Source organism: Cajanus cajan, chromosome 5 (assembly GCF_000230855.2).
Source record: "Cajanus cajan strain Asha chromosome 5, NIPB_CcT2T_4, whole genome shotgun sequence".
Classification (NCBI taxonomy): Eukaryota; Viridiplantae; Streptophyta; class Magnoliopsida; order Fabales; family Fabaceae; genus Cajanus; species Cajanus cajan.
The window spans coordinates 35,813,856-35,826,069 of NC_138521.1; positions in this window are offsets into that span (position 1 = coordinate 35,813,856).

Below are 12,214 nucleotides of genomic sequence, written 5' to 3' on the forward strand. Positions count from 1 at the left end.
ACAGTAAACCAATTACATGTTATGTTGTGCATTTGTGTTGGTTATTAGTCTCCCCAGGTGTAGCAAGTAAGTCAGTTGAAGAATTAGTGAGAACCAATGAACAGTAAACCCCAATTACATGTTATGTTGTGCATTTGTGTTGGTTATTAGTCTCCCTAGGTGTAGCAACTAACTCAGTTGAAGAATTAGAGAGAACCAATGAACAGTAAACCGATTACATGTTATGTTGTGCATTTATGTTGGTTATTAGTCTCCCCAGGTGTAGCAAGTAAGTCAGTCGAAGAATTAGAGACAACCAATGAACAGTAAACCAATTACATGTTATGTTGTGCATTTGTGTTGGTTATTAGTCTCCCCAGGTGTAGCAAGTAAGTCAGTTGAAGAATTAGTGAGAACCAATGAACAGTAAACCCCAATTACATGTTATGTTGTGCATTTGTGTTGGTTATTAGTCTCCCCAGGTGTAGCAAGTAAGTCAGTTGAAGAATTAGTGAGAACCAATGAACAGTAAACCAATTACATGTTATGTTGTGCATTTGTGTTGGTTATTAGTCTCCCCAGGTGTAGCAAGTAAGTCAGTTGAAGAATTAGAGAGAACCAATGAATAGTAAACCAATTACATGTTATGTTGTGCATTTGTGTGTGTTATTAGTCTCCCCAGGTGTAGCAAGTAAGTCAGTTGAAGAATTAGAGAGAACCAATGAACAGTAAACCAATTACATGTTATGTTGTGAATTTGTGTTGGTTATTAGTCTCCCCAGGTGTAGCAAGTAAGTCAGTTGAAGAATTAGAGAGAACCAATGAACAGTAAACCAATTACATGTTATGATGTGCATTTGTGTTGCTTATTAGTCTCCCCAGGTGTAGCAAGTAAGTCAGTTGAAGAATTAGAGAAATGCATGTTATGTTGTGCATTTGTGTTGGTTATTAGTCTCCCCAGGTGTAGCAAGTAAGTCAGTTGAAGAATTAGAGAGAACTAATGAATAGTAAACCAATTACATGTTATGTTGTGCATTTGTGTTGGTTATTAGTCTCCCCAGGTGTAGCAAGTAAGTCAGTTGAAGAATTAGAGAGAACCAATGAACAGTAAACCAATTACATGTTATGATGTGCATTTGTGTTGCTTATTAGTCTCCCCAGGTGTAGCAAGTAAGTCAGTTGAAGAATTAGTGAGAACCAATGAACAGTAAACCAATTACATGTTATGTTGTGCATTTGTGTTGGTTATTAGTCTCCCCAGGTGTAGCAAGTAAGTCAGTTGAAGAATTAAAGAGAACCAATGAACAGTAAACCGATTACATGTTATGTTGTGCATTTATGTTGGTTATTAGTCTCCCCAGGTGTAGCAAGTAAGTCAGTCGAAGAATTAGAGACAACCAATGAACAGTAAACCAATTACATGTTATGTTGTGCATTTGTGTTGGTTATTAGTCTCCCCAGGTGTAGCAAGTAAGTCAGTTGAAGAATTAGTGAGAACCAATGAACAGTAAACCAATTACATGTTATGTTGTGCATTTGTGTTGGTTATTAGTCTCCCCAGGTGTAGCAACTAACTCAGTTGAAGAATTAGAGAGAACCAATGAATAGTAAACCAATTACATGTTATGTTGTGCATTTGTATGGGTTATTAGTCTCCCCAGGTGTAGCAAGTAAGTCAGTTGAAGAATTAGAGAGAACCAATGAACAGTAAACCAATTACATGTTATGTTGTGAATTTGTGTTGGTTATTAGTCTCCCCAGGTGTAGCAAGTAAGTCAGTTGAAGAATTAGAGAGAACCAATGAACAGTAAACCAATTACATGTTATGATGTGCATTTGTGTTGCTTATTAGTCTCCCCAGGTGTAGCAAGTAAGTCAGCTGAAGAATTAGAGAAATGCATGTTATGATGTGCATTTGTGTTGCTTATTAGTCTCCCCAGGTGTAGCAAGTAAAGCAGTTGAAGAATTAGTGAGACCCAATGAACAGTAAACCAATTACATGTTATGTTGTGCATTTGTGTTGGTTATTAGTCTCCCCAGGTGTAGCAAGTAAGTCAGTTGAAGAATTAGGGAGAACCAATGAACAGTAAACCAATTACATGTTATGTTGTGAATTTGTGTTAGTCATTAGTCTCCCCAGGTGTAGCAAGTAAGTCAGTTGAAGAATTAGTGAGAACCAATGAACAGTAAACCAATTACATGTTATGTTGTGCATTTGTGTTGGTTATTAGTCTCCCCAGGTGTAGCAAGTAAGTCAGTTGAAGAATTAAAGAGAACCAATGAACAGTAAACCGATTACATGTTATGTTGTGCATTTATGTTGGTTATTAGTCTCCCCAGGTGTAGCAAGTAAGTCAGTCGAAGAATTAGAGACAACCAATGAACAGTAAACCAATTACATGTTATGTTGTGCATTTGTGTTGGTTATTAGTCTCCCCAGGTGTAGCAAGTAAGTCAGTTGAAGAATTAGTGAGAACCAATGAACAGTAAACCAATTACATGTTATGTTGTGCATTTGTGTTTGTTATTAGTCTCCCCAGGTGTAGCAACTAACTCAGTTGAAGAATTAGAGAGAACCAATGAATAGTAAACCAATTACATGTTATGTTGTGCATTTGTATGGGTTATTAGTCTCCCCAGGTGTAGCAAGTAAGTCAGTTGAAGAATTAGAGAGAACCAATGAACAGTAAACCAATTACATGTTATGTTGTGAATTTGTGTTGGTTATTAGTCTCCCCAGGTGTAGCAAGTAAGTCAGTTGAAGAATTAGAGAGAACCAATGAACAGTAAACCAATTACATGTTATGATGTGCATTTGTGTTGCTTATTAGTCTCCCCAGGTGTAGCAAGTAAGTCAGTTGAAGAATTAGAGAAATGCATGTTATGATGTGCATTTGTGTTGCTTATTAGTCTCCCCAGGTGTAGCAAGTAAAGCAGTTGAAGAATTAGTGAGACCCAATGAACAGTAAACCAATTACATGTTATGTTGTGCATTTGTGTTGGTTATTAGTCTCCCCAGGTGTAGCAAGTAAGTCAGTTGAAGAATTAGGGAGAACCAATGAACAGTAAACCAATTACATGTTATGTTGTGAATTTGTGTTAGTCATTAGTCTCCCCAGGTGTAGCTAGTAAGTCAGTTGAAGAATTAGTGAGAACCAATGAACAGTAAACCAATTACATGTTATGTTGTGCATTTGTGTTGGTTATTAGTCTCCCCAGGTGTAGCAAGTAAGTCAGTTGAAGAATTAGAGAGAACCAATGAATAGTAAACCAATTACATGTTATGTTGTGCATTTGTGTGGGTTATTAGTCTCCCCAGGTGTAGCAAGTAAGTCAGTTGAAGAATTAGAGAGAACCAATGAACAGTAAACCAATTACATGTTATGTTGTGAATTTGTGTTGGTTATTAGTCTCCCCAGGTGTAGCAAGTAAGTCAGTTGAAGAATTAGAGAGAACCAATGAATAGTAAACCAATTACATGTTATGATGTGCATTTATGTTGGTTATTAGTCTCCCCAGGTGTAGCAAGTAAGTCAGTCGAAGAATTAGAGACAACCAATGAACAGCAAACCAATTACATGTTATGTTGTGCATTTGTGTTGGTTATTAGTCTCCCCAGGTGTAGCAAGTAAGTCAGTTGAAGAATTAGTGAGAACCAATGAACAGTAAACCCCAATTACATGTTATGTTGTGCATTTGTGTTGGTTATTAGTCTCCCCAGGTGTAGCAACTAACTCAGTTGAAGAATTAGAGAGAACCAATGAACAGTAAACCGATTACATGTTATGTTGTGCATTTATGTTGGTTATTAGTCTCCCCAGGTGTAGCAAGTAAGTCAGTCGAAGAATTAGAGACAACCAATGAACAGTAAACCAATTACATGTTATGTTGTGCATTTGTGTTGGTTATTAGTCTCCCCAGGTGTAGCAAGTAAGTCAGTTGAAGAATTAGTGAGAACCAATGAACAGTAAACCCCAATTACATGTTATGTTGTGCATTTGTGTTGGTTATTAGTCTCCCCAGGTGTAGCAACTAACTCAGTTGAAGAATTAGAGAGAACCAATGAATAGTAAACCAATTACATGTTATGTTGTGCATTTGTATGGGTTATTAGTCTCCCTAGGTGTAGCAAGTAAGTCAGTTGAAGAATTAGAGAGAACCAATGAACAGTAAACCAATTACATGTTATGTTGTGAATTTGTGTTGGTTATTAGTCTCCCCAGGTGTAGCAAGTAAGTCAGTTGAAGAATTAGAGAGAACCAATGAACAGTAAACCAATTACATGTTATGATGTGCATTTGTGTTGCTTATTAATCTCCCCAGGTGTAGCAAGTAAGTTAGTTGAAGAATTAGAGAAATGCATGTTATGTTGTGCATTTGTGTTGGTTATTAGTCTCCCCAGGTGTAGCAAGTAAGTCAGTTGAAGAATTAGAGAGAACTAATGAATAGTAAACCAATTACATGTTATGTTGTGCATTTGTGTTGGTTATTAGTCTCCCCAGGTGTAGCAAGTAAGTCAGTTGAAGAATTAGAGAGAACCAATGAATAGTAAACCAATTACATGTTATGTTGTGCATTTGTGTGGGTTATTAGTCTCCCCAGGTGTAGCAAGTAGGTCAGTTGAAGAATTAGAGAGAACCAATGAAGAGTAAACCAATTACATGTTATGTTGTGAATTTGTGTTGGTTATTAGTCTCCCCAGGTGTAGCATGTAAGTCAGTTCAAGAATTAGTGAGAACTAATGAACAGTAAACCAATTACATGTTATGTTGTGCATTTGTGTTGGTTATTAGTCTCCCCAGGTGTAGCAAGTAAGTCAGTTGAAGAATTAGAGAGAACCAATGAATAGTAAACCAATTACATGTTATGTTGTGCATTTATGTTGGTCATTAGTCTCCCCAGGTGTAGCTAGTAAGTTAGTTGAAGAATTAGTGAGAACCAATGAACAGTAAACCAATTACATGTTATGTTGTGCATTTGTGTTGCTTATTAGTCTCCCCAGGTGTAGCAAGTAAGGCAGTTGAAGAATTAGTGAGAACCAATGAACAGTAAACCAATTACATGTTATGTTGTGCATTTGTGTTGGTTATTAGTCTCCCCAGGTGTAGCAAGTAAGTCAGTTGAAGAATTAGGGAGAACCAATGAACAGTAAACCAATTACATGTTATGTTGTGAATTTGTGTTGGTCATTAGTCTCCCCAGGTGTAGCTAGTAAGTCAGTTGAAGAATTAGTTAGAACCAATGAACAGTAAACCAATTACATGTTATGTTGTGCATTTGTGTTGGTTATTAGTCTCCCCAGGTGTAGCATGTAAGTCAGTTCAAGAATTAGTGAGAACCAATGAACAGTAAACCAATTACATGTTATGTTGTGCATTTGTGTTGGTTATTAGTCTCCCCAGGTGTAGCAAGTAAGTCAGTTGAAGAATTAGTGAGAACCAATGAACAGTAAACCCCAATTACATGTTATGTTGTGCATTTGTGTTGGTTATTAGTCTCCCTAGGTGTAGCAACTAACTCAGTTGAAGAATTAGAGAGAACCAATGAACAGTAAACCGATTACATGTTATGTTGTGCATTTATGTTGGTTATTAGTCTCCCCAGGTGTAGCAAGTAAGTCAGTCGAAGAATTAGAGACAACCAATGAACAGTAAACCAATTACATGTTATGTTGTGCATTTGTGTTGGTTATTAGTCTCCCCAGGTGTAGCAAGTAAGTCAGTTGAAGAATTAGTGAGAACCAATGAACAGTAAACCCCAATTACATGTTATGTTGTGCATTTGTGTTGGTTATTAGTCTCCCCAGGTGTAGCAAGTAAGTCAGTTGAAGAATTAGTGAGAACCAATGAACAGTAAACCAATTACATGTTATGTTGTGCATTTGTGTTGGTTATTAGTCTCCCCAGGTGTAGCAAGTAAGTCAGTTGAAGAATTAGAGAGAACCAATGAATAGTAAACCAATTACATGTTATGTTGTGCATTTGTGTGGGTTATTAGTCTCCCCAGGTGTAGCAAGTAAGTCAGTTGAAGAATTAGAGAGAACCAATGAACAGTAAACCAATTACATGTTATGTTGTGAATTTGTGTTGGTTATTAGTCTCCCCAGGTGTAGCAAGTAAGTCAGTTGAAGAATTAGAGAGAACCAATGAACAGTAAACCAATTACATGTTATGATGTGCATTTGTGTTGCTTATTAGTCTCCCCAGGTGTAGCAAGTAAGTCAGTTGAAGAATTAGAGAAATGCATGTTATGTTGTGCATTTGTGTTGGTTATTAGTCTCCCCAGGTGTAGCAAGTAAGTCAGTTGAAGAATTAGAGAGAACTAATGAATAGTAAACCAATTACATGTTATGTTGTGCATTTGTGTTGGTTATTAGTCTCCCCAGGTGTAGCAAGTAAGTCAGTTGAAGAATTAGAGAGAACCAATGAACAGTAAACCAATTACATGTTATGATGTGCATTTGTGTTGCTTATTAGTCTCCCCAGGTGTAGCGACTAAGTCAGTTGAAGAATTAGTGAGAACCAATGAACAGTAAACCAATTACATGTTATGTTGTGCATTTGTGTTGGTTATTAGTCTCCCCAGGTGTAGCAAGTAAGTCAGTTGAAGAATTAAAGAGAACCAATGAACAGTAAACCGATTACATGTTATGTTGTGCATTTATGTTGGTTATTAGTCTCCCCAGGTGTAGCAAGTAAGTCAGTCGAAGAATTAGAGACAACCAATGAACAGTAAACCAATTACATGTTATGTTGTGCATTTGTGTTGGTTATTAGTCTCCCCAGGTGTAGCAAGTAAGTCAGTTGAAGAATTAGTGAGAACCAATGAACAGTAAACCAATTACATGTTATGTTGTGCATTTGTGTTGGTTATTAGTCTCCCCAGGTGTAGCAACTAACTCAGTTGAAGAATTAGAGAGAACCAATGAATAGTAAACCAATTACATGTTATGTTGTGCATTTGTATGGGTTATTAGTCTCCCCAGGTGTAGCAAGTAAGTCAGTTGAAGAATTAGAGAGAACCAATGAACAGTAAACCAATTACATGTTATGTTGTGAATTTGTGTTGGTTATTAGTCTCCCCAGGTGTAGCAAGTAAGTCAGTTGAAGAATTAGAGAGAACCAATGAACAGTAAACCAATTACATGTTATGATGTGCATTTGTGTTGCTTATTAGTCTCCCCAGGTGTAGCAAGTAAGTCAGCTGAAGAATTAGAGAAATGCATGTTATGATGTGCATTTGTGTTGCTTATTAGTCTCCCCAGGTGTAGCAAGTAAAGCAGTTGAAGAATTAGTGAGACCCAATGAACAGTAAACCAATTACATGTTATGTTGTGCATTTGTGTTGGTTATTAGTCTCCCCAGGTGTAGCAAGTAAGTCAGTTGAAGAATTAGTGAGAACCAGTAAACCAATTACATGTTATGTTGTGAGTTTGTGTTGGTTATTAGTCTCCCCAGGTGTAGCAAGTAAGTCAGTTGAAGAATTAGAGAGAACCAATGAATAGTAAACCAATTACATGTTATGATGTGCATTTATGTTGGTTATTAGTCTCCCCAGGTGTAGCAAGTAAGTCAGTCGAAGAATTAGAGACAACCAATGAACAGTAAACCAATTACATGTTATGTTGTGCATTTGTGTTGGTTATTAGTCTCCCCAGGTGTAGCAAGTAAGTCAGTTGAAGAATTAGAGAGAACCAATGAATAGTAAACCAATTACATGTTATGTTGTGCATTTATGTTGGTCATTAGTCTCCCCAGGTGTAGCTAGTAAGTTAGTTGAAGAATTAGTGAGAACCAATGAACAGTAAACCAATTACATGTTATGTTGTGCATTTGTGTTGCTTATTAGTCTCCCCAGGTGTAGCAAGTAAGGCAGTTGAAGAATTAGTGAGAACCAATGAACAGTAAACCAATTACATGTTATGTTGTGCATTTGTGTTGGTTATTAGTCTCCCCAGGTGTAGCAAGTAAGTCAGTTGAAGAATTAGGGAGAACCAATGAACAGTAAACCAATTACATGTTATGTTGTGAATTTGTGTTGGTCATTAGTCTCCCCAGGTGTAGCTAGTAAGTCAGTTGAAGAATTAGTTAGAACCAATGAACAGTAAACCAATTACATGTTATGTTGTGCATTTGTGTTGGTTATTAGTCTCCCCAGGTGTAGCATGTAAGTCAGTTCAAGAATTAGTGAGAACCAATGAACAGTAAACCAATTACATGTTATGTTGTGCATTTGTGTTGGTTATTAGTCTCCCCAGGTGTAGCAAGTAAGTCAGTTGAAGAATTAGTGAGAACCAATGAACAGTAAACCCCAATTACATGTTATGTTGTGCATTTGTGTTGGTTATTAGTCTCCCTAGGTGTAGCAACTAACTCAGTTGAAGAATTAGAGAGAACCAATGAACAGTAAACCGATTACATGTTATGTTGTGCATTTATGTTGGTTATTAGTCTCCCCAGGTGTAGCAAGTAAGTCAGTCGAAGAATTAGAGACAACCAATGAACAGTAAACCAATTACATGTTATGTTGTGCATTTGTGTTGGTTATTAGTCTCCCCAGGTGTAGCAAGTAAGTCAGTTGAAGAATTAGTGAGAACCAATGAACAGTAAACCCCAATTACATGTTATGTTGTGCATTTGTGTTGGTTATTAGTCTCCCCAGGTGTAGCAAGTAAGTCAGTTGAAGAATTAGTGAGAACCAATGAACAGTAAACCAATTACATGTTATGTTGTGCATTTGTGTTGGTTATTAGTCTCCCCAGGTGTAGCAAGTAAGTCAGTTGAAGAATTAGAGAGAACCAATGAATAGTAAACCAATTACATGTTATGTTGTGCATTTGTGTGGGTTATTAGTCTCCCCAGGTGTAGCAAGTAAGTCAGTTGAAGAATTAGAGAGAACCAATGAACAGTAAACCAATTACATGTTATGTTGTGAATTTGTGTTGGTTATTAGTCTCCCCAGGTGTAGCAAGTAAGTCAGTTGAAGAATTAGAGAGAACCAATGAACAGTAAACCAATTACATGTTATGATGTGCATTTGTGTTGCTTATTAGTCTCCCCAGGTGTAGCAAGTAAGTCAGTTGAAGAATTAGAGAAATGCATGTTATGTTGTGCATTTGTGTTGGTTATTAGTCTCCCCAGGTGTAGCAAGTAAGTCAGTTGAAGAATTAGAGAGAACCAATGAATAGTAAACCAATTACATGTTATGTTGTGCATTTGTGTGGGTTATTAGTCTCCCCAGGTGTAGCAAGTAAGTCAGTTGAAGAATTAGAGAGAACCAATGAACAGTAAACCAATTACATGTTATGTTGTGAATTTGTGTTGGTTATTAGTCTCCCCAGGTGTAGCAAGTAAGTCAGTTGAAGAATTAGAGAGAACCAATGAATAGTAAACCAATTACATGTTATGATGTGCATTTATGTTGGTTATTAGTCTCCCCAGGTGTAGCAAGTAAGTCAGTCGAAGAATTAGAGACAACCAATGAACAGCAAACCAATTACATGTTATGTTGTGCATTTGTGTTGGTTATTAGTCTCCCCAGGTGTAGCAAGTAAGTCAGTTGAAGAATTAGTGAGAACCAATGAACAGTAAACCCCAATTACATGTTATGTTGTGCATTTGTGTTGGTTATTAGTCTCCCCAGGTGTAGCAACTAACTCAGTTGAAGAATTAGAGAGAACCAATGAACAGTAAACCGATTACATGTTATGTTGTGCATTTATGTTGGTTATTAGTCTCCCCAGGTGTAGCAAGTAAGTCAGTCGAAGAATTAGAGACAACCAATGAACAGTAAACCAATTACATGTTATGTTGTGCATTTGTGTTGGTTATTAGTCTCCCCAGGTGTAGCAAGTAAGTCAGTTGAAGAATTAGTGAGAACCAATGAACAGTAAACCCCAATTACATGTTATGTTGTGCATTTGTGTTGGTTATTAGTCTCCCCAGGTGTAGCAACTAACTCAGTTGAAGAATTAGAGAGAACCAATGAATAGTAAACCAATTACATGTTATGTTGTGCATTTGTATGGGTTATTAGTCTCCCTAGGTGTAGCAAGTAAGTCAGTTGAAGAATTAGAGAGAACCAATGAACAGTAAACCAATTACATGTTATGTTGTGAATTTGTGTTGGTTATTAGTCTCCCCAGGTGTAGCAAGTAAGTCAGTTGAAGAATTAGAGAGAACCAATGAACAGTAAACCAATTACATGTTATGATGTGCATTTGTGTTGCTTATTAATCTCCCCAGGTGTAGCAAGTAAGTTAGTTGAAGAATTAGAGAAATGCATGTTATGTTGTGCATTTGTGTTGGTTATTAGTCTCCCCAGGTGTAGCAAGTAAGTCAGTTGAAGAATTAGAGAGAACTAATGAATAGTAAACCAATTACATGTTATGTTGTGCATTTGTGTTGGTTATTAGTCTCCCCAGGTGTAGCAAGTAAGTCAGTTGAAGAATTAGAGAGAACCAATGAATAGTAAACCAATTACATGTTATGTTGTGCATTTGTGTGGGTTATTAGTCTCCCCAGGTGTAGCAAGTAGGTCAGTTGAAGAATTAGAGAGAACCAATGAAGAGTAAACCAATTACATGTTATGTTGTGAATTTGTGTTGGTTATTAGTCTCCCCAGGTGTAGCATGTAAGTCAGTTCAAGAATTAGTGAGAACTAATGAACAGTAAACCAATTACATGTTATGTTGTGCATTTGTGTTGGTTATTAGTCTCCCCAGGTGTAGCAAGTAAGTCAGTTGAAGAATTAGAGAGAACCAATGAATAGTAAACCAATTACATGTTATGTTGTGCATTTATGTTGGTCATTAGTCTCCCCAGGTGTAGCTAGTAAGTTAGTTGAAGAATTAGTGAGAACCAATGAACAGTAAACCAATTACATGTTATGTTGTGCATTTGTGTTGCTTATTAGTCTCCCCAGGTGTAGCAAGTAAGGCAGTTGAAGAATTAGTGAGAACCAATGAACAGTAAACCAATTACATGTTATGTTGTGCATTTGTGTTGGTTATTAGTCTCCCCAGGTGTAGCAAGTAAGTCAGTTGAAGAATTAGGGAGAACCAATGAACAGTAAACCAATTACATGTTATGTTGTGAATTTGTGTTGGTCATTAGTCTCCCCAGGTGTAGCTAGTAAGTCAGTTGAAGAATTAGTTAGAACCAATGAACAGTAAACCAATTACATGTTATGTTGTGCATTTGTGTTGGTTATTAGTCTCCCCAGGTGTAGCATGTAAGTCAGTTCAAGAATTAGTGAGAACCAATGAACAGTAAACCAATTACATGTTATGTTGTGCATTTGTGTTGGTTATTAGTCTCCCCAGGTGTAGCAAGTAAGTCAGTTGAAGAATTAGTGAGAACCAATGAACAGTAAACCCCAATTACATGTTATGTTGTGCATTTGTGTTGGTTATTAGTCTCCCTAGGTGTAGCAACTAACTCAGTTGAAGAATTAGAGAGAACCAATGAACAGTAAACCGATTACATGTTATGTTGTGCATTTATGTTGGTTATTAGTCTCCCCAGGTGTAGCAAGTAAGTCAGTCGAAGAATTAGAGACAACCAATGAACAGTAAACCAATTACATGTTATGTTGTGCATTTGTGTTGGTTATTAGTCTCCCCAGGTGTAGCAAGTAAGTCAGTTGAAGAATTAGTGAGAACCAATGAACAGTAAACCCCAATTACATGTTATGTTGTGCATTTGTGTTGGTTATTAGTCTCCCCAGGTGTAGCAAGTAAGTCAGTTGAAGAATTAGTGAGAACCAATGAACAGTAAACCAATTACATGTTATGTTGTGCATTTGTGTTGGTTATTAGTCTCCCCAGGTGTAGCAAGTAAGTCAGTTGAAGAATTAGAGAGAACCAATGAATAGTAAACCAATTACATGTTATGTTGTGCATTTGTGTGGGTTATTAGTCTCCCCAGGTGTAGCAAGTAAGTCAGTTGAAGAATTAGAGAGAACCAATGAACAGTAAACCAATTACATGTTATGTTGTGAATTTGTGTTGGTTATTAGTCTCCCCAGGTGTAGCAAGTAAGTCAGTTGAAGAATTAGAGAGAACCAATGAACAGTAAACCAATTACATGTTATGATGTGCATTTGTGTTGCTTATTAGTCTCCCCAGGTGTAGCAAGTAAGTCAGTTGAAGAATTAGAGAAATGCATGTTATGTTGTGCATTTGTGTTGGTTATTAGTCTCCCCAGGTGTAGCAAGTAAGTCAGTTGAAGAATTA